The sequence below is a fragment of the Herpailurus yagouaroundi genome, unplaced genomic scaffold (genome assembly GCF_014898765.1).
Source record: "Herpailurus yagouaroundi ecotype Mexico unplaced genomic scaffold, PumYag 166, whole genome shotgun sequence".
Classification (NCBI taxonomy): domain Eukaryota; kingdom Metazoa; phylum Chordata; class Mammalia; order Carnivora; family Felidae; genus Herpailurus; species Herpailurus yagouaroundi.
Window position 1 is genome coordinate 9484298 of NW_024412407.1, and position 22144 is coordinate 9506441.

The 22144-nt window shown below is 39.3% G+C and overlaps 1 protein-coding gene across 1 annotated transcript in view; it reads left to right on the forward strand.

Moving 5' to 3' along the window:
* Positions 1-22096: 22096 nt before the first annotated feature.
* Positions 22097-22144, forward strand: part of NELL2 (neural EGFL like 2) — a 397486-nt gene continuing 397438 nt past the window's right edge. The window contains exon 1 of the mRNA XM_040488375.1: positions 22097-22115. The gene's annotated coding sequence lies outside the window, so the exon portion shown is untranslated. The remainder of the gene's footprint in view (positions 22116-22144) is intronic.

The following is a 22144-nucleotide window of genomic DNA, read 5'->3' on the forward strand; positions in this document are numbered from 1 at the left end:
GAGAAGGGCCGTGCCCTCACTGAGTTTTTGTTTTGTTTTGTTTTGTTTCGTTTCGTTTTGTTTTGTTTCTGAGATGGAATGAGTCTTAGGAACAGTCTTGTGAAATCCAGCACCTGGGTTTGTACAGTGGCGATTTGTGAATTGTTCAGAATCTTCTGCTGGTGAGTTGGCAATGATGAGGTGAGCCTGAACTGGTTTATTTATTTATTTTTTTATGAAATTTATTGTCAAATTGGTTTCCATATAACACCCAGTGCTCATCCCAACAGATGCCCTCCTCAATACACATCATCCACCCTCCTCTACCTCCCACCCCCCATCAACCCTCAGTTTGTTCTCAGTTTTTAAGAGTCTCTTATGTTTTGGCTCTCTCCCACTCTAACCTCTTTTTTTTTTCCGTCCCCTCCTCCATGGTTGTCTGTTAAGTTTCTCAGGATCCACATAGGAGTGAAAACATATGGTGTCTGTCTTTCTCTGTATGGCTTAATTTCACTTAGCATCACACTCTCCAGTTCCATCCACGTTGCTACAAAAGGCCATATTTCATTCTTTCTCATTGCCACGTAGTATTCCATTGTGTATATAAACCACAATTTCTTTATCCATTCATCAGTTGATGGACATTTAGGCTCTTTCCATAATTTGGCTATTGTTGAGAGTGCTGCTATAAACATTGGGGTACAAGTGCCCCTATGCATCAGGACTCCTGTATCCCTTGGGTAAATTCCTAGCAGTACTATTGCTGGGTCATAGGGTAGATCTATTTTTAATTTTTTGAGGAACCTCCACAGTGTTTTCCAGAGCGGCTGGACCAGTGTGCATTCCCACCAACAGTGCAAGAGGGTTTCCATTTCTCCACATCTTCGCCAGCATCTATAGTCTCCTGATTTGTTTATTTTAGCCACTCTGACTGGTGTGAGGTGGTATCTGAGTGTGGTTTTGATTTGTATTTCCCTGATAAGGAGTGACGTTGGGCATCTTTTCATGTGCCTGTTGGCCATCCGGATGTTTTCTTTAGAGAAGTGTCTATTCATGTCTTCTGCCCATTTCTTCACTGGATTATTTGTTCTTTGGGTGTGGAGTTTGGTGAGTTCTTTATAGATTTTGGATACTAGCCTTTTGTCTGATAAGTCATTTGCAAATATCTTTTCCCATTCCGTTGGTTGCCTTTTAGTTTTGTTGATTGTTTCCTTTGCAGTGCGGAAGTTTTTCATCTTGATGAGGTCCCAATAGTTCATTTTTGCTTTTAATTCCCTTGCCTTTGGGGATGTGTCAAGTAAGAAATTGCTGTGACTGAGGTCAGAGAGGTTTTCTCCTGCTTTCTCCTCTAGGGTTTTGATGGTTTCCTGTCTCACATTCAGGTCCTTTATCCATTTTGAGTTTATTTTTGTGAATGGTGTAAGGCAGTGGTCTCGTTTCAACCTTCTGCATGTTGCTGTCCAGCTCTCCCAGCACCATTTGTTAAAGAGACTGTCTTCTTTCCATTGGATATTCTTTCCTGCTTTGTCAAAGATTAGTTGGCCGTACGTTTGTGGGTCTAGTTCTGGGGTTTCTGTTGTATTCCATTGGTCTATGTGTCTGTTTTTGTGCCAATACCATGCTGTCTTGATGATGACAGCTTTGTAGTAGAGGCTAAAGTCTGGGATTGTGATGCCTCCTGCTTTGGTCTTCTTCAAAATTTGGCTATTCGGGGCCTTTTGTGGTTCCATACAAATTTTAGGATTGCTTGTTCTAGCTTCGAGAAGAATGCTGGTGCAATTTTGATTGGGATTGCATTGAATGTGTAGATAGCTTTGGGTAGTATTGACATTTTAACAATGTTTATTCTTCCAATCCATGAGCATGGAATATTTTTCCATTTCTTTGTATCTTCTTCAATTTCTTTCATAAGCTTTCTATAGTTTTCAGCATACATATCTTTTACATCCTTGGTTAGGTTTATTCCTAGGTATTTTATGCTTCTTGGTGCAATTGTGAATGGGATCAGTTTCTTTATTTGTCTTTCTGTTGCTTCATTATTAGTGTATAAGAATGCAACTGATTTCTGTACATTGATTTTGTATCCTGCAACTTTGCTGAATTCATTTATCAGTTCTAGTAGACTTTTGGTGGAGTCTATGGGGTTTTCCATGTATAATATCATGTCATCTGCAAAAAGTGAAACCTTGACTTCATCTTTGCCAATTTTGATGCCTTTGATTTCCTTTTGTTTGATTGCTGATGCTAGAACTTCCTTCACTATGTTAAACAACAGCAGTGAGAGTGGGCATCCCTGTCGTGTTCCTGATCTCAGGGGAAAGCTCTCAGTTTTTCCCCATTGAGGATGATATTAGCTGTGGGCTTTTCATAAATGACTTTTATGATGTTTAAGTATGTTCCTTCTATCCTGACTTTCTCGAGGGTTTTTATTAAGAAAGGATGCTGAATTTTGTCAGATGCTTTTTTCTGCATCGATTGACAGGATCATATGGTTCTTTTCTTTTCTTTTATTAATGTGATGTATCACATTGATAGATTTGTGAATGTTGAACCAGCCCTGCAGCCCAGGAAAGAATCCCACTTGATCATGGTGAATAATTCTTTTTATATGCTGTTGAATTTGATTTGCTAGTATCTTATCGAGAATTTTTGCATCCATATTCATCAGGGATATTGGCCTGTAGTTCTCTTTTTTTTTTTTTGCTGGGTCTCTGTCTGGTTTAGGAATCCAAGTAATGCTGGCTTCATAGAATGAGTCTGGAAGTTTTCCTTCCCTTTCTATTTTTTGGAACAGCTTGAGGACGATAGGTATTATCTCTGCTTTAAATGTCTGGTAGAATTCCCTAGAGAAGCCATCTGGTCCTGGACTCTTATTTGTTGGGAGATATTTGATAACTGATTCAATTTATTCCCTGGTTATGGGTCTGTTCAAGCTTTCTATTTCATCCTGTTTGAGTTTTTAAAGTGTGTGGGTGCTTAGGAATTTGTCCATTTCTTCCAGGTTGTCCAGTTTGTTGGCATATAATTTTTCATAGTATTCCCTGATAATTGTTTGTATTTCTGAAGGATTGGTTGTAATAATTCCATTTTCATTCATGATTTTATCTATTTGGGTCCTCTCCCTTTTCTTTTTGAGAAGCCTGGCTAGAGGTTTATCAATTTTATTTTTTCAAAAAACCAACTCTTGGTTTCATTGATCTGCTCTACAGTTTTTTAGATTCTATATTGTTTATTTCTGCTCTGATCGTTATTATTTCTCTTCTGCTGGGTTTGGGGTGTCTTTGATGTTCTGCTTCTATTTCCTTTAGGTGTGCTGTTAGATTTTGTATTTGGGATTTTTCTTGTTTCTTGAGATAGGCCTGGATTGCAATGTATTTTCTTCTCAGGACTGCCTTCACTGCATCCTAAAGCGTTTGGATTGTTGTATTTTCATCTTCATTTGTTTCCATATATTTTTAAATTTCTTCTCTAATCGCCTGGTTGACCCATTCATTCTTTAGTAGGGTGTTCTTTAACTTCCATGCTTTTGGAGGTTTTCCAGACTTCTTCCTGTGGTTGATTTCAAGTTTCATAGCATTGTGGTCTGAAAGTGTGCATGGTATGATCTCAATTCTTGTATACTTATGAAGGGCTGTTTTGTGACCCAGTATGTGATCTATCTTGGAGAATGTTCCATGTGCACTGGAGAAGAAGGTATATTCTGTTGTTTTGGGATTCAGAGTTCTAAATATATCTGTCAAGTCCATCTGATCCAATGTATCATTCAGGGCCCTTGTTTCTTTATTGATCCTGTGTCTAGTTGATCTATCCTTTGTTTTAAGTGGTATTAAAGTCCCATGCAATTACTACATTCTTATCAATAAGGTTGCTTATATTTGTGATTAATTGTTCTGTATATTTGGGGGCTCCCCTATTCAGCACATAGACATTTATAATTGTTAGCTCTTCCTGATGGATAGACCCCTGTAATTATTATATAATCTCTTCTTCATCTCTTGTTACAGGCTTTAATTTAAAGTCTAGTTTGTCTGATATAAGTATGGCTACTCCAGCTTTCTTTTGAGTTCCAGTAGCATGATAGATAGTTCTCCATCCCCTCACTTTCAATCTGAAGGTGTCCTCAGGTCTCAAATGAGTCTCTTGTAGACAGCAAATAATGGGTCTTGTTTTTTTATCCATTCTGATACCCTATGTCTTCTGATACCCTATGCCTTACCCTAAATGGCATTTAGTCCATTTACATTCAGTGTTATTATTGAAAGATACGGGTTTAGAGTCATTGTGATGTCTGTAGGTTTCATGCTTGTAGTGATGTCTCTGGTACTTTGTGGTCCTTGCAACATTTCACTCACAGAGTCCCCCTTAGGATCTCTTGTAAGGCTGGTTTAGTGGTGATGAATTCCTTCAGCTTTTGTTTGTTTGGGAAGACCTTTATCTCTCCTGCTATTCTGAATGACAGATTTGCTGGATAAAGGATTCTTGGCTCCATATTTTTTCTGTTCATCACATTGAAGATTTCCTGCCGTTCCTTTCTGGCCTGCAAGTTTCAGTATATAGGTCTGCCACTAGTCTTATGGGTCTCCCTTTATAAGTTAGAGCCTGTTTATCCCTAGATGCTTTCAGAATTTTCTCTTTATCCTTGTATTTTGCCAGTTTCACTATGATATGTCATGCAGAAGATCGATTCAAGTTACGTCTGTAGGGAGTTCTCTGTGCCTCTTGGATTTCAATGCCTTTTTCCTTACCCAGATCAGGGAAGTTCTCAACTATGATTGTTCAAGTACACCTTAAGCCCCTTTCTCTCTCTCTTCCTCTTCTGGAATCCCTACTATATGCATATTGTTCTGTTTGATTGCATCACTTAGTTCTCTAATTCTCCCCTTATACTCCTGGATTTTTTTCTCTCTCTTTTTCTCAGCTTCCTCTTTTTCCATAATTTTATCTTCTAATTCACTATTCTCTCCTCTGCCTCTTCAATCCGAGCTGTGGTCGCCTCCATTTTATTTTGCACCTCATTTATAGCAGTTTTTAGCTCCTCCTGACTATTTCTTAGTCCCTTGATCTCTGTAACAATAGATTCTCTGCTGTCCTCAATGCTTTTTTCAAGCTCAGAGATTAATGTCATGACTATTATTCTAAATTCTTTTTCCATTATGTTGCTTAAATCGGTTTTGATCAATTCGTTAGCTGTCGCTACTTCCTGGAATTTCTTTTGAGAAGAATTCTTCCATTTTGTCATTTTGGCTAGTTCCTGTGGTAACTCCAAACTGCAGGGCACTTCCCCTGTACTGTCGGAAGAAACTTGTGTTGGTGGGCGGGGCTGCAGTCAGACCTGATGTCTGCCCCCAGCCCATGACTGGGGCCACAGTGAGACTGGTGTGTACCTTATCTTCCCCTATCCCAGGGGCAGGACTCAATGTGGAGTGGTGTGGCCCCTATCTGGGCTACTTGCACACTGCCAGGCCTGTGGTGCTGTTGTGATGGGATCTGGCCAAGGGTGGATTAGATGGGTTGTATCTGTAAGGTGCTCAGGGATGGGAGAGGCAGGCTTAGCTAGCTTTGCTGTCAGTGGTCCCCTGAGGGAGGGGCCCTGCAGCACTGGGAGGGAGACAGACCCGTCAGTGGGATGGATCCACAGAAGCACAGTGTTGGGCGTTTGCATGGTGCAAGCAAGTTCGGTGATGGGAACTGGTTCCCTTTGGAATTTCGGCTGGGAGATGGGAGATGGAGATGGAGCTTGCCAGCGCCTTTGTTCCCCACCAAGCTGAGCTCTGTCTTCTGGGGCTCAACAACTCTCCCTTCTGGTGTTCTCTCGCCTTCCCCGCTCTCCGAGCAGAGCTGTTGACTTATAACCTTCCAGATGTGAAGTCCTGCTGGCTGTCAGAACTCACAGAGTCTGGCCCCTCGGTTTTTGCAGGCCAGACTTTGGTGGCTCTCCCTTGCCGGGTAGCCTGCACCTCCACTGCCCCGGCTCCCTCCCACCAGTCTGTGTAGTATGCACTGCCTCTGTGCCCTTCCTACCCTCTTCTGTGGGCCTCTTGTCTACTCTGGGCTCCAGAGAGTCCATTCTGCTAGTATTCTGGTGGTTTTCTGGGTTATTTAGGCAGATGTGGGTGGAATCTAAGATATTAGCCAGACAAGGTGAGCCCAGTGCCCTTCTATGCTGCCATCTTACCCTGGATCTTCTGTGGAACCTGAACTGGTTTAGAGATAAACACAGTGATACAGCAGGGGTACTGAGGAGCACGCATGGGCTTTGGAGTTAGTAGAGTAATCCATATCCAAATCATCCTCTGTATTTCTTCAGCTGCTTGGTTCTGGGCAAGGTAATGGACCACTCCATGGCTTATTTTGCTTATTTGTATAATGAGGAGAAGCATACCTACCTAGTTAGGAGGCCCTTGCAGACTATTGACCCTTTCACTATTGATGCTATAGTCTCCTCCTTCACAGGACAGTCTACCACACACTCCAAGGGCTCTCCATGACTCATGTCCTAACACCATGCTCTTCAAAGGCCAAGAAATCCATCATTATGGCCAATGCTTTTTTAATTTTACATTGACCTAGCTGATAAACAGCAGGAGACTAAAAGGTGATACCTTAACTCTGGACCTCCAATTGATAAATAAACAGTATATCAGTCCATTTAATGTCCTCTATGAGATGGTGCATGATTAATTCCCCGCTTGAGACTTCTGTACAGCAGCCAGACTCAGGAGTATGTCTCACATGGATGTCATGATGTTTACATTTTATTACCCTTATTTGTAGTTTATCAGTGGAAGGGGCACCTGGATGGCTCAGTTAGTTAAGCATCTGACTCTTGGTTTCAGCTCAGGTCATGATCTCATGGTTCATGGGATCAAGCCCCGCATCCGGCTCTGTGCTGATGGTGCAGAGTCTTCTTGGGATTCTCTCTCTCCCTCACTCTCTGCCCCTCCCCTGCTTGTGTTCTCTCTTTCCCTCTCTCTCTCTCTCTCAAAATAAGTAAACTGGATAGTTTATCAATGGAAGAATGCTATGAATAAGGCACATAGGTTAAGTTCTCCATTCAAAAAAATATCAACTCCAACCTGTCAGTGGCTGACATGCAAAGGGCATCATTAAGACATTTTTATTAGGCATTAAAATCCCAGCACCATCATTTTCTAGCTTGGGACCTTGGGCAAGTATTGTAACCATCGTAGGCTTAGTTTCCCTCCGAGGGAGGTATAAGGAGTAAATATATCCTCTGTTCTCTCCTCATCATTTCCTCCACACTATTAGGGAAAATTCCTCTGTTAAAATGCTAATATCCTTGGTCTGCAGAATCAAATAATCAAAGCTTTAAGCCTTAGGCCAATGAATTTATCAGAGCCATTCACTGGGAGGCAATGTAGCACAGTGGGTAAGAGCAACAGGCCTTATATTTTTAGTTCATTTATTTCTTTCTGTTTTATGGCTATTCTCACATTACTACTGCAATAATTTTCAAGCTGGTTTCTTTTTACTGTTTCCTGGGTATCCCCAATATCTAGTCCTACTAGGAGCCAAAGAAGTTTAAAAAATTTTAAATGACAGTCTGATCACGTCTCCCTTTGTTCAATTATATATATATATATATATATATATATATATATATATATATATATATAAAATTATTGTTTTTAAATATACTGCTTAGGGTATTAAATACAGTCATAATATTGTGCTGCCGTCACCACCATCCAGCTCCAGAACTCTTTTCATTTTGTAAAACTGAAACTCTACCCATTAGACAGTAACTACTATTACCCCCTTGTGTCCAGCCTCTGGAAACCACAATTCTGCTTTTTTTTTGTCTCTGATTTTGACTACTCCAAATACTTCATATACGTGTAATTATGTAGTATTTGTCTTTTTGTGACTGGCTTATTTCATTTAGCCTAACATCCTCAAGGCTCATCCATGTTGTATCATGTATCCGAATTGTCTTCCTTTCTCTTTTAAAGCTTATTTTTTTAAGTTGATTTATTTATTTTGAGAGAGAGAGTGAGGGAGAGAGAGTGAGGGAGAGAGAGAAAGAATCCCAAGCAAGCTCCGCATGACAGTGTAGAGCCTGATGTGGGATCGAACTCACAAACCTGATCATGACCTGAGCTGAAACCAATTGGATGCTTAACCAACTGAGCCACCCAGGTGCCCCCAAATTGTCTTCCTTTTTGAGGCTAAATAGTATTGATTGTGTGTATATTATACCACAGTTTGCTCATCCATTCATCCAACTATGGACCCTTGAGTTGCCTCCACTTTTTAGCTTTTATGAATAATGTTGCTATAAACATGGGTGTACAAATATCTCTTTGAGGTTCTGCTGTCAATTATTTTGGGTAAATACCTAGAAGTAGAATTTCTAGATCGTATGGTATTTCTTTTTTTAATTTTTTGAGGAACTACCATACTGTTTTCCACAGTGGCTGAGCCATTTTATGTTCTCACAAACAGTGAACAAGTGTTGCAATTTCTCAACATTCTCACCAACACTTGTTTTCTGTTTTTGTTTTGTTTATAGTGGTTACTAAAAACGTTTCTCTAATGATTACTGATGTTGAGCATCTTTCCATGTGCTTATTGGCCATTTACTCTCTTCTTTGGAGAAATATGTTCAAGTCTTAGTCCTTTGCTCATTTTTAAGTTGAGTCGTTTGGTTTCTTCTGTTGTTGACTTTTAGGAGTTCTCTATTCATTCTTGATATTAATCCTTTATCAGATATATGATTTGCAAGTATTTTCTTCCTGTTGGTGGATTGCCTTTTTACTCTATTGATAGCAACTTTTGATACAGAATTTAATAAATTTTTATGAAGTCCAATTTGTCTTTTTGTTGCTGTTGTTGCTGTTGCCTGTGTCTTTGGTGCTATGTACAAGGATTTATTGGCAAATCCAACATCATGAAGCTTTCCCTTATGTTTTCTTCAAAGAGTGTTATAGTTTTTATGTCTTTGATCCATTTGAATTCATTTTTGTATATGGTGTTAAGGTAAGGGTACAGCTTCATTCTTTCGTATGTGGAGATCCAATTTTCCCAGCACTATTTGTCAATCAGACTGTCCTCTCTCCATTGAATAGATTTGACCCCCTTGCAAAAATCATTTGACCACTCATGTGAGGACTTTGTCCTGGCTTGTCTATTCTATTCCATTGGTCTAAATATCTGTATTTATGCTGGTTTTACACTGTTTTTATTACTTTAGCTTTGACATTAGGAAGTGTGATTTCTCTGGCTTCATTTTGTTTTCAAGATTGTTTTGGCTATTCAGCATTTTTTGAGATTCCATATGAATTTTAGGATAATTTTTCTATTTCTACAAAAAAATCATGGAGATTTTGATAGTGATTGCTTTAAATCTGTAGATCACATTGGGTAGTATTCACATTTAACAACATTAAATCTAATCCATGAACATGGAAAGTGTTTTCATTTATTTGCCTTAATTTCTTTCAGCAATGTTTCATTTTGCAAGTCTTTCACCTCCTTGGTTAAGTTAATTCCTAAGAATTTTTATTTTTAACGTTTATTTATTATTGAGAGACAGAGGGAGACAGAGCATGAGCAGGGAATGGGCAGAGAGAGAGAAGAAAACACAGACCCCAAGCAGGCTCCAGGCTCTCACCTGTCAGCACAGAGCCTGACGCCGGGCTTGAACTCACAAACTGCGATATCATGACCTGAGCTGAAGTCGGACACTCAACTGACTGAGCCACCCAGGCGCCCCTATTCCTAAGAATTTTATTCTTTTTGATGCTATTGTAAATGGAGTTGTTTTTGCTATTTCATTTTTAGATTGTTTATTGTTAGTGTATAGAAATGCCAATAGTTTTTATGTATTGACTTTTTATCCTACTGAATTCATTTATAAGTTCTAACAATATTTTTTGTGGCAATTTTAGGGGCTTTATATATAAGATTGTAACATGTGCAGAGATAATTTTATTTCTGTCTTTCCAATTTGGATGCCTTTTATTTCTTTTTCTTGCCTAAGTATGCTAGTTAGAATTTCCAGTACTGTGTTGAATAGAAATGGCAAAAATGGATATCCTTGCCTTGTTCCTAATCTCATAGGAAAAGCTTTTAGTCTTTTATCATTAAAAGATGTTTGTTGTAGATTTTTTATATATGAATTTCATTATGTTGAAGTAGTTTCTTTCTATTCCTAGTTTATGAGTGTTTTTATAAATTCAGTTTCCTGCATTTTGTTGATATTTTGATGAGAATTTTTGCATGCAGTGTTCATAAGGGGTATTGATCCGTGGTTTTCTTTTCTTTCGGTGTCTTTTTCTGGCTCTGGTATAAGAGTAATTCTAGTCTCAAAGAATGAATTAGGAAGTGTTCCCTTCTTTTCAATTTTTTGGAAAAGTTTGAGAAAGATTGGTGTTACTTTTTAAATAAACATTTATTAGAATTTACCAGGGATGCCATCATGACCAGGATTTTTCTTTGATGGTAACTGATTCAATCTCCTTGCTATCTATAGGTCTATTCAGATTTTCTATTTCTTGGTTGGTTAGTCTTGGTAAGTTTGTAGTTGTAGGTTTTCCCCACTTCATCTAGGTTATCCAATTTGATTACACTTGTTAATATTACTCCCTTATACTCCCTTCTATTTCTGTAGAATCAGTTGTAGTGTCCCCATTTTAATTTCTAATTTTAGTGATTTCGGTCTTCTCTCTTCCTAAGTCTATCTAACTAAAGATCTATCAGTTTTGTTGATCTTTTCAAGGAACCAACTTTTGTTTTCATTGATTTTTCCTACTATTTTTCAATGCTCTGTTTTATTTATCTCTGCTCTAATCTTTATTTTTTCTTTCTGCTAGCTTGGGTTTAGTTTGTTCTTTTTCTAGTTACTTAAGTTTAAAATGTAATTTTACTGAGATACAATTTTAAATGTACAGTTTGATAAGTTCTGATAAATGTATACACCCAGGGAATCATCACCACAATGGAGATATAGAAGGTATCCATCACTACAAAACATTCCTTTGTGTACTTTCCAAGTTAACTCTCTTCTCCCACTCTTGGCCCTGGGCAACCACTTCTCTGTTTTCTGCCAGTATAAATTACATTTGTCTAGAGTTTCATGATACCTTATACAGTCTTTTGTGCCTGGCTTCTTTTGCTCAGCTGCATGGCATTTTTGAGATTCACCCATGTTGTTAAATATATCAATAGTTTGTTTCCTTTCATTGCTGACCAATGTGCCATTGCATAGGTATACACAATTATTTTTTAAAAATCTATTCTGTTAGTGAATATTTAGCTTGTTTCTAGTTTTGGTTATTATGAATGAAGCTGCTATGAACATTTATGTACAAACCTTTGAGTGGACAAATATTTCAATTTCCCTTGGGTAAATCCTAAAAAGGGGCTTGCTGGGTCATATGGAAAATGTACATTTAACTTTTTAATAAACTGTCAAATTGCTTTTCAAATGTGCCATTTTATATTCCCACCAGCAATGTATACGAATTCTGGTTGTTCCACATTCCCACTAACATGGAGACTTTGAGCACGTTTTTGAATTCCATAATAAGCCTCCATTTACTTTTCTGTAAAGTGGATAATCACAATAGTTGTATCTGGCATATATGTATATACGCATATGCACGTAAGTAATGGGATGTTAAGTTGAACACCTGAGACAATAAGATAATACTGATACTATATATTAAAGTGAGGTGACATCAAAATTCAGATATTGGAAGCATGTGACCAAGTTTTATGACTCTTAAGACCTTTCTTCTAGAGATAGGTCGTACGTTGCTTAGGCCTAAGGATTTGCTGAGATGTGGGACTTTCAGAGCTAAAAGTGGAACAGTCCCAGGCAGAGTGGGAAGGTTGAACACCATATTGACATAAAAGATAGAGAAGGAAAGAGAAGAGTATTTGTGAAAAGATTTCCTGGAAGAGAAATTCTGTCAAGTTCTTTTTCAATACCTTCCAGGAGGTAGGATGGAGATTTTTTTTTTTTTTTTTACCACCTTTTTGTTAAGCCTAGAGAGAGGGGGCCTCAGTGGGACTACTCCAAGAGCTTAAAATTTATGTACTGGATTTTGGGAGACCTAGAGCCTGGGATCTGATTGCCAGCCAGGAGATCTTGAGTATGGGAGAAACCTAACTGTGAGGCACTTTGTGGGAGAGAGAATGCAAGTTGCTGTGTCTGGGAAGCAAGTGCATTCCCGTCTAAAAGAGGTGTGAATGTTCCTTGTAGCCTAGATATGGCCCACATAGCAAAGACAGCTGTCTAGAGCCACAGGAAGTCCTGACCAAGAACATTTCCTGGAAGAGACTCTATGTGGAGGATAAAACCAAAAATCAGGGACTGAGGGAACAGGGGTCAGGGGAAGGAAAGATACTGTCTCCTCCACTGAAGTTACAACTAGAGGGGACGCAGCAGAGAAGCTTCTTTTTTTTTTTTTTAATTTTTTTTTTTTTCAACGTTTATTTATTTTTGGGACAGAGAGAGACAGAGCATGAACGGGGGAGGGGCAGAGAGAGGGGGAGACACAGAATGGGAAACAGGCTCCAGGCTCTGAGCCATCAGCCCAGAGCCTGACGCGGGGCTCGAACTCACGGACCGCGAGATCGTGACCTGGCTGAAGTCGGACGCTTAACCGACTGCGCCACCCAGGCGCCCCGAGAAGCTTCTGATAAACCTTTGAAAGCACCCTGAAGTAAAAGAATTATCTGTAAACATTTGACTGGTCCAGAGAATTGAAGCCATCTGGTAAGAGTCAGTTCAAAATCAAGCATCATATCTCTTATTCCCCTCGGGTAAGAAAGTATAGGACTGAGCTGAGCTGGAGGCAGGTGGGACTATAAGGAGGATAGCATAACAGTACCAAGGTCCAGGATGGTGGGGCTGGGGAGGGGCGGGGAGTTGGGAGGTAGAAAAAGGAAATGAGTACTCACACCTAGAAGAAAGGCATTGCTAGGGGAGGTACAAAGAGAGCAAGCTGACTTGACTTACTCCCTCATTTGCCCTTATTTATTTAATTAATTATTTGTTCAAGATTTATTGAAAGTCTGCTCACAGTGATATGGCTTGTGTTGGGTGCTGAGGACACAGCACTGAATGAGGTACTTAGGGAGCTCACAGTTCTATTTAAAGGACAGACATATATACGTATAATTATAATCCAGGATGATGCTTTCCAGGCCAGATAGACTATCCAATCTCTTTTATTCGTGTACTGGGAGAATCAAGGCTTCATTACAAGCCAATAATTTCCTAAGTACAAGGTTTTCAGGTGAATCTGGAGTGAGGGAATCTGGTATTAGGCCTGAGACTAGAATGGTCTTTCCATTATGGGTTTCTCATAGTGAAATGCCAACCTGACTTATCTCCTAGATCCAGGTGGAAAAGATAGACATATCAAATCTTGGGCCCAGAGCCCCAACTTGGGGAGTGTATTGCATGAAATCTGGTAGAACTAATCTATTAAGTCTTAGTTAAGGCTTCTACAAATCAATCAGATTTCAACTCATTATGGGCACATATTTAAGGTTCTATGTATTTATCTTTTTGTCCAAAGTCTGTGATGACATTTTTTTCTGTAAACTTAATATTTACACATATGCCACCAAAGGAAGGATAGATAAAAGATTTGGCACTTTGGTATCAACATAAAAGAGGTGATAGTCTATGCTTTAAATATGTGCGGCAGACCATTAGAAGAAAGGTGGGTGGCTAGATCTGGGACAACAAAGGCAGATGATAAAGTGAAGGGAGATGGGACCCAGAAGATGAAGCTGAAACAAAAGTTGGAACAGAAGAACTTATTGGAGCATAGTTTTAAAATAATATGAAAAGGGATGTTTATTAATTTCTTATTGCAGTTGTAACAAATGACCACAAAAGCAGTAGCTTAAAATAACACAAATTTGTTACCTTACTGTTCTAGAGATTTGAAGTCAGACAGGAGTCTCACTGGGCTAACGTCAAGAGGTCAGCAGGACTGTGTTCCCTTCTGGAGGTTCCAGGGTAGAAACCATTTCTTTACCTCTTCCAACTTCTGGGGGTCATCTGCATTTCTTGGCTTGTAGATCCCTTTTTCTATCTTCAAAGCCAGCAATGGCAGATCCCACCCTTCTTAGAGGTTAGAAAGCCTCGGGTTTTCTGACAACTGCAAGGAAGATTCTTCTCTTTTAAGAGAAAATTGGATTGGGCTCACTGGAATATCCAGGATGATCTTCCCATCTCAAGGTCAGTAACCTTAATCACATCTGTATGTAAAATAACAGAATCAAGGAGCCTAGGAATTAGAACATGGTCATCTTTGGAGGGCCACTGTTCTGCCTACCTCTGTAAATTAACATTTGTCACCTAAAGTGTCTGTTAAAATTAAATAACATAAGTTTATGAAAGTGCCTAATAAAATGTACCTGGCAAAGAAGAAATTGAATAAATGTAGTTAATAACGAAGACAACAATTCAATAACTGGATTAACTGTGAAGGTGTGGCCAAAAGTTAGCAGCACCAAGGAGACCTAGAAATGAAGGTAACATCTACTTTCAAAAGCTGACTCCTATTTGTATTTTCTGCTGCAGAAGTCACCTAGGTAATCAGGAGCTGTCACATTTGGGAGACTATAAGGAGAAAACTTGGCTGGAGTGGAAAGTGGAGTTAAAGAGAAGCACAGACTCTGATATTCAGGAGACTTTAGGAATTCATTTAGACACCAGTATACACAGTTATATTTCACAATAGAGAAAACTGAGGTTCAAAAAGCCTAAGTAACTGCCTCAAGGTCACCAGGTTGGTAAGAGTGAGCAGGAACTCAAACTCAAGGCTTTTTGGGGCACCTGGGTGGCTCAGTCAGTTAAGTGTCTGACTTCGGCTCAGGTCATGATCTCGCGGTTTGTGAGTTCGAGCCCCGTGTTGGGTTCTGTGCTGACAGCTCAGAGGCTGGAGCCTACTTCAGATTTTGTGTCTCCCTCTCTCTCTGCCCTCTCCCACTTGTGCTCTCTCTCTCTCTCTCTCTCTCTCAAAAATAAATAAACATTTAAAAAATTAAAAAAAAAACCCTCAAGGCTTTTTTCCCCTTGATAATTTCTGGAATCAGTATCTTTTGAAAAACTAGTGATTTTAGTCACTCTAAAACCTATTCCTTAGGGTCAGCATGTGGTGATCCTCTCAAACTAGCCATCTGAAAACAGGCATGGTACTTTATTTAGAAATGCAATAAGTCCATTGTTCCAGTTTAGAAGACAGGAATGTTTGGGGCATCTGGGTGGCTCAGTTGGTTAAGCATCTGACTTGAGCTCAGGTCATGATCTTGCAGTTCCTGAGTTCCAGTCCCGTATCAGGCTCTGTGCTGACAGCTCAGTGTCTAAAGCCTGCTTTGGTTTCTGTGTCTCCCTCTCTCTCTGTCCCTCCCTCACTCACTTGTTCTCTCTCTCTCTCAAAAATAAATAAACATTAAAAAAAATTTTTTTAAAAATGATTTTAGAAGTCTGGAATGTTTAAAAGATTATTCTATTCTATTTTAGAAAAATGTGTCTATTGTATTCACTGGATGCATGACGCTAATTCCTCAAGAACTAGCAAGAATATAGATAGTATGAAAAATGAACTGTATCTGGCAGTTTTCTTTTGCATAATTAAGGTAAACTTTATTAATTCTTTCTCTGCTAAAATAAAAACCCAATATATTTTTGCAGAAAGTTGTGAAAACTAAGACCACTAAGACATACAAAAATGGAGACATTTAGTTATTAAACATCAGACCTTTCATAAAAGGAAATGTGCTGTATTAGGGTTCCCCAGTGAAAAATAACCAATAGAAAAAATGGATAGCTAGACAGCTAGCTAGCTAGCTAGCTAGCTAGCTAGCTAGATGTAAGTGAATTATAATAGGAATTGACTCATGCATTATGGGGCTGAGAAGTCTTATTATCTGCTGTGTACAAGCTGTAGAACCAGGAAAGCCAATGGTGTAATTCAGCGTAGTCCAGGGGCCCAAGAGCCAGGAGCACTGATGGCCAAGGACTGGAGAAGATGGATGTCAGGTCCCACAGAGAGCAGATTCACCTTTTTTCCATCTTTTTGTTCTATCCAGGCCCTGAAAGGATTGAATGATGCCCATTGGCATTGGTGAAATAGTCTACTTTACTCAGTTCTACTGATTCAAATGCTAATCTCCTCTGGACACACCCTTCCAAACACCCAGAAACAATGTTTACAGGCTATCTGAGCATCCCTTAACACAGTCAAGCTGACACACAAAATTAACTATCACACATGCAAAATACAATTTAACTTTATTATAAACAAAGCCCAAATCCCTCTCTCATTTCCCCCTTACAGTGCACTCTGGTATCTGAACACTTCTCACCATCCTGCCAATGCTGTTCTCCTCTAAACCACCCTCACCTCTCCCTGGATTCCCACAGTCTATTATGCACACAGCCAGGGTGTGGCCTTTCAAACGCAAGTCAGGCCCCGGCACTCCTCTCCTTAAAGCCCTCCAGTGGTCTCCTTATGACAAAGTCTTTAGCCCTGATTGTGAACTGCCTCTCTGAGCTCATCATCTACCACTCTCCACCTCACCCAGAGCTCCCGCCTCACCCTTTCTTAAGCGTGCCAAGCACACTTCTGGATCAGGGGCCTCCACTTGCCATTTCTTCTGCCTAGATCACCCTTCCCCCAGATACCTGTGAGATTCACTCTTCTCCTTGCTGCATGTCTCACCCTTTCTACCTGCTGACTCCTCAGTAATGCCTTCCCTGACCACCCTCAATCAAATCACACTTCCCCATTTCCTTAAAAAAAAATTTTTTTTTAATGTTTATTTATTTTTGAGCAGGGGGAGGGGCAGAGAGAGAGGGAGACACAGAATCCGAAGTAGGCTCCAGGCTCTGAGCTGTCCATGCAGAGCCCTACTCGGGGCTCGCACTCACAGACCTCGAGATCATGACCTAGCCCGACGCTCAACCCACTGAACCACCCAGGTACCCCTACACTTCCCCATTTCCTATACAATATTTCCCCAGCTCCTTAACTCGCCTTTCCCCACTCCATAGCAACCATCACCACCTAATGTTCTATTTATTTGCACAATGATTTGCTAATTGGCTGCTCCCTCCCCCACTCCCTCACCCTACTGCTTGAAGAATATATTCTCTATGAGGGCAGAGACTTACTTAGTTTTGTTTCTTGCTGTACGCCCAGTGCCTAGAGCAGTGCCTGGTATAGGTGCTCAGCCTACTATTAGGTCTATTAGGTGCTCAAAGATTTGCTGAATAAAGGAATATTATTATTTCTGAAAATAAAATTAATATTTATTATAGGAAATAGAAAAAAAAGAGAGAAATGCACAAAGACAGAACATGCATCCCCAAAGAGATATCTACTGTTAGCATTTTACTGGATTTCTTCCAGGTTTTTCTAAGAATATATATTTTTCTTTTTGTGCAATCAAGATTATTCCTAATATAAAGTTTATATCCAGCTCTTTTTAAAAATTTTTTTTAACGTTTATTTATTTTTGAGACAGAGAGAGACAGAACATGAACAGGGAAGGGTCAGAGAGAGGGAGGCACAGAATCTGAAACAGGCTCCAGGCTCTGAGCGGTCAGCACAGAGCCCGACGCAGGGCTCGGACTCACGGACAGTGAGATCATAACCTGAGCCGAAGTCAGACGCTTAACCAACCGAGCCACCCAGGCGCCCCGTATATCCAGCTTTTTGATAAAGTATATTGTGAGTACTTTCACATCATGCATGGTTTTTGGTTTGTTATTTTCCCTGATATGTTATAAAAATTGGGGTTCTGTTTTGTTTCCCAATTTTCATACAACCTAATAAAATAATAATTGTATATGCTTATTTTTATCTAAAGGTATGCAGTGATAGATACCATTTAAAGAAATTTAACATTAAAATAGAAATTCTGTTCGTACTGCATTAAATACTTAAAGTATTTTTAAAAAGTCCATGTGGTCAATATAATTTCCTAGAGGAATGATTTTCTAGGTGAAGCTTACTGTGTTGACATACCAATATTTCAGGTGCCAGGACTACGGAGTTCGTGTTAGGACACTTTAAAATTGCTTTATATTCAGTCCATGGGTTGTTGAATAGCAACTTGCTTTTGGTTACCTAGAAAACTGTATGTCATTAAAATACTCTTTATACGCCACCCTGGGAACATATCCCATGCATAATGTATTCATAAAGAGTCCATTTTATTTACAGCTTGTCACATAATATGGTATAAGGAAACACAGTTCTGATGCACTTCAACTGAATTATGCTTCTCTTTTTGACAGAGTGGGGAAATATATTTGTAAGAATGAATAAACACACCTTGAACTGCCTATTTTTTGAGAAGGAGGTAGAGAGAAGCACATTAACATTATTCTGTTATTAAAACATCTATAGCTATAGACATTTTGGACATTTAATAGCTGTTTGTTTTTTAAATTGGGTGCCTGAAATACTTTATGTCAAAACTTGATGACATGGACTCCAGAAAACAGTAAACTCCTAAAAAAAGATTTTTCAGAGTTGCAGTTTTGTAATGTAGATATGGGGAGAAAATCTGTTGTTGCCTTTTCTGGAATTGATGTCTAATTCAAAATATTCAAAGATTAGTTTTTGTAATTGACTGGCGTGGCAAATTCTCTCTTTCACATATGGAAAGAGACACTGCTTGTTTTTATAGGACAGAATGCACCAGTAGAGCATTTGAACATTTTTCACAGCAATATTGACAAACATCCAAATATATTAATTTTTTCTCCTCAACGAATTCATTAATTTGAAAATCAGTAAGAACATAAAAGGTAGAGAGCTAAACTGAGACCATAGCAGAAATGAGAGGTACTCTACAATACTTTGAGATGAATGTTGGTGTCCATCTGTTATGCCACATTTGGGTCCAACAAGGTCTAAACTCCAGTGTAATATCTGGGTGGACTATTTATTATTTATTAGCCCTTGCAATTCTTAGGCCACTAATTAATTCCTGCACCATTCACCTCCCATCTTAGTATCCTGGAATTATATGCTCCTGGTCATTAGCGGTCCCAGAGGAGAAAAACAGATGGATCAGTGGAAACCCACCATTATTACAGGAATAAAAAAAAAAAAGAAGAAGAAGAAAGGAAAAACCCACATGCAAAACTCCAAGCACATGCTCTGCCATAAAGAGATTAGATAAAAGCCACCATAGTTAATAACTAATATGTAGTTATTGTGCATTAACTACACTCTTCACTAGAGGATGAATAGTCATTTCTGTGGCGTTTCTGGATTTTTCCTTAATAGGGAATATTAACTAACAGAAACTAACTAATGGAATCAATTGATCCTATTTCTATGGCCATATTCTCTATGAAGATTCTTAGTGCTGGTTCAGTGTCTTCAGGCAGTAACTCTAGCCCTCATGTCCTCTTATAAAAATAATTCAGCCTTAACTATCTTGTCTTTTGAGAGCTGTTAGGGAGAAGGAATAATCTGAGACAGGTGGGATATTTGTGGGATGAGGGCTGGGGAAAATTGATTCTAAAGAGGCCTAAGCTTAAAATCTAAGCAAAGGGTGGAACAGTTTAAATCCAGGCTGAAGTAAGTGTCCAAGGGGCTAATGCAAAAACAGATGGATCGGGGCAGACTTTGGGGTGGCAAGATGAGGTGGGATTAGAATCATTAAACAGGGAACCATCTGTGCCTGATATTGGGATGTTTAACAGGTGGAGCCTAGGTACATGGATCGATAGGAGGCAAGGAGCCCGGCAGAGGTTAGTTAGGTAGGTTGGCCCCTCCCACTACATTTCCTGATTCTGGCCCCTTGGGAACAAAAAACTACCAGACATGCAGATGAAAGTTCCATTTAGACATATCAGCCATACCAGATGGGAGGTTAAATAGACAGGCTACCATCTGATGTTCATGAGAACAATTAAAAATCTATATCAAAAGTACAAAAGACAGCAGTTTTAGGAGCAGTAGCCTTTCCTGGGACATCTCATATTTTACCAGGTCTGGTTCTTATTAGTCTGGAGTCTTGGTAGATGTTGACAGAGTTGCCAGATTTTATTAAAGGTAGCTGGGGACAGACCTGAATGATACCACCCAGAGTTTCAGAGATTCCAACTGTATTAGGTTAAGGAAAAAATAACAAAAAAACAAGGACACCTTCCCTTTACTGACCTTGTCCTAGTTTTGAAGCACTGTGTATGCTAAACATGTTACATTTTCCAGGTAAGAAAACTGAGGTTTAGAGAGACTAAATATATTACTCACTTACCATATCAAGCTAGTAAAAAATGGAGCTGGTATGTGAATCCATAGTTGTCTGGTCCCAAAGCCTGTATATATTCTATTCTTTCCTAATTCTGACCTACAACTTTTCTCCTTGAGGGGCAACATCTTTGGACATGTGTGAAAAACCATAAATGTCTAGGTAGGAAGGTCCTTCTCTACGAAGCACGCCGGGCATCAGTGACCCCAAAGCGTCTTTATCTAGCTCCAAATACTTGGGGCCCACCCCCACATTCATTGGGGGTCTCTTTTAGCCTCTGGGTCCGGTGCTGGTTGGTGTTTAGAATGTAAACTTCATCACACAGCCGGGCCGTTTCCTTCCACTGCCCCTAGAGGGCAGCCTGCAGTAACGATCCCCCTGAGCCCTCTAGTGGTCACTAGGAGGCTCCAACACTCCCTCGGGCATCAATGTTCCCAGGAACACTCTCAAAGCCCTGCAGATGTTGCCCAGGGAAGCAAGAACGTGTGACACACCTAGAGTCACCCTCTTAGCTTCCCTTTAGTGCTTCTGGGACATGTTCACTAGCTCTGCCCCAACTCAAGATGACTTCTCAAACCTGCCAAGTGTGCACTCTCGGAGGCTACAGGGTAGATTCTATCACTAAATTTCAGGAAGAATCAAATACAGGTATCTAGAAGATGTGACAGCGAGTCCAAAATTTATTTTTGTATGTCCCCCCAAATGCACAGGGTGACTTATTTAAATTGATTCCCAGAAGCAGCTCTGGATATCTTATACTTCCCCAAGGTAAATATTTAAATAGCTGTAGTAATAATCTTAGGTTACATGGGGTAGTATGATTATGATTTTCTGGGAAGTTTTTAGTTATATTTAGAGAGCATATTTAAATAACATTGGCAAACTTTGCATAGGCTAATGCCGGGATGTTATCAATTTTTTTTCATGATTTTAATATAATCATGATGACATAGTACTTATTTCCTTGTTATTAATTTAAAATAACAACAGGTTATTCTTATTATTTTGGAATACAAATATGAGTATATATTTACATATACTTTGACATGTGTATTTTGGTTATCAGATATAGATAACAAGCATATGTCTATTTTACTGCCTCCACTGGATTTTGCTGATATTGTTTTATTAGTGTGTATAGCATAGGCTAATTTATTTAGAAAAAAAATAAAGCTGCCGCTTTTAAGTAATTGCAATAGAAAATACTGTCACTAAGTCTTCATGGCAAAAGATATAAATTCTTAATAAAATAGGCAATGACATTTTCACTAGGGATATCCTGTTAAAAACTACCCTGTTATTCATTTAACTATTATAAACAAATCAAAGCAAATTTGATTTGCTGAGAAAATATTTACAGAATGACTCAGTACAGTGGTAAGCACTGTAAAGATGCAAATAGGAATATGACATGATTCCTGTCTTCAAAGTTCAGGGGAGAATAAAGGCAAGAATCTAAATAACTTTTTAAAAAGACGTAACAGTGAAATTCCATCATCTTAACAAAACAAACTACCATAAAAGAGAAAAATTACACTTTAAATAGTGCTGGCAATACTGCCCATCATTCCTTTCGGTGATTGCCTCGAATGAGCATGACGGGAAGCATGTGAATCTGTGGTTCCCTCAGGTTGTCTCTGTTCTGGGTGCCTCTCAGATGTGAGCATATCACTGAGTTGAATGTGATTCTAATTTTTAAAGACATGCATATATGCATTTTTCATGTAAAATGGACCCTAAAAGCAAGCCAACTACTTCATCTGGTGCTCAACCAAAGAAACAGGAATCTGTTCCAATGCTGGAGGAAAAACTGGCTGCGCTGAACTAACTCGTGGTCTCCAGTGGAGTGCCTGTCGAAGGACTTTTCCAGGGTAATTTCGATTATTCATGATTTTCTTGT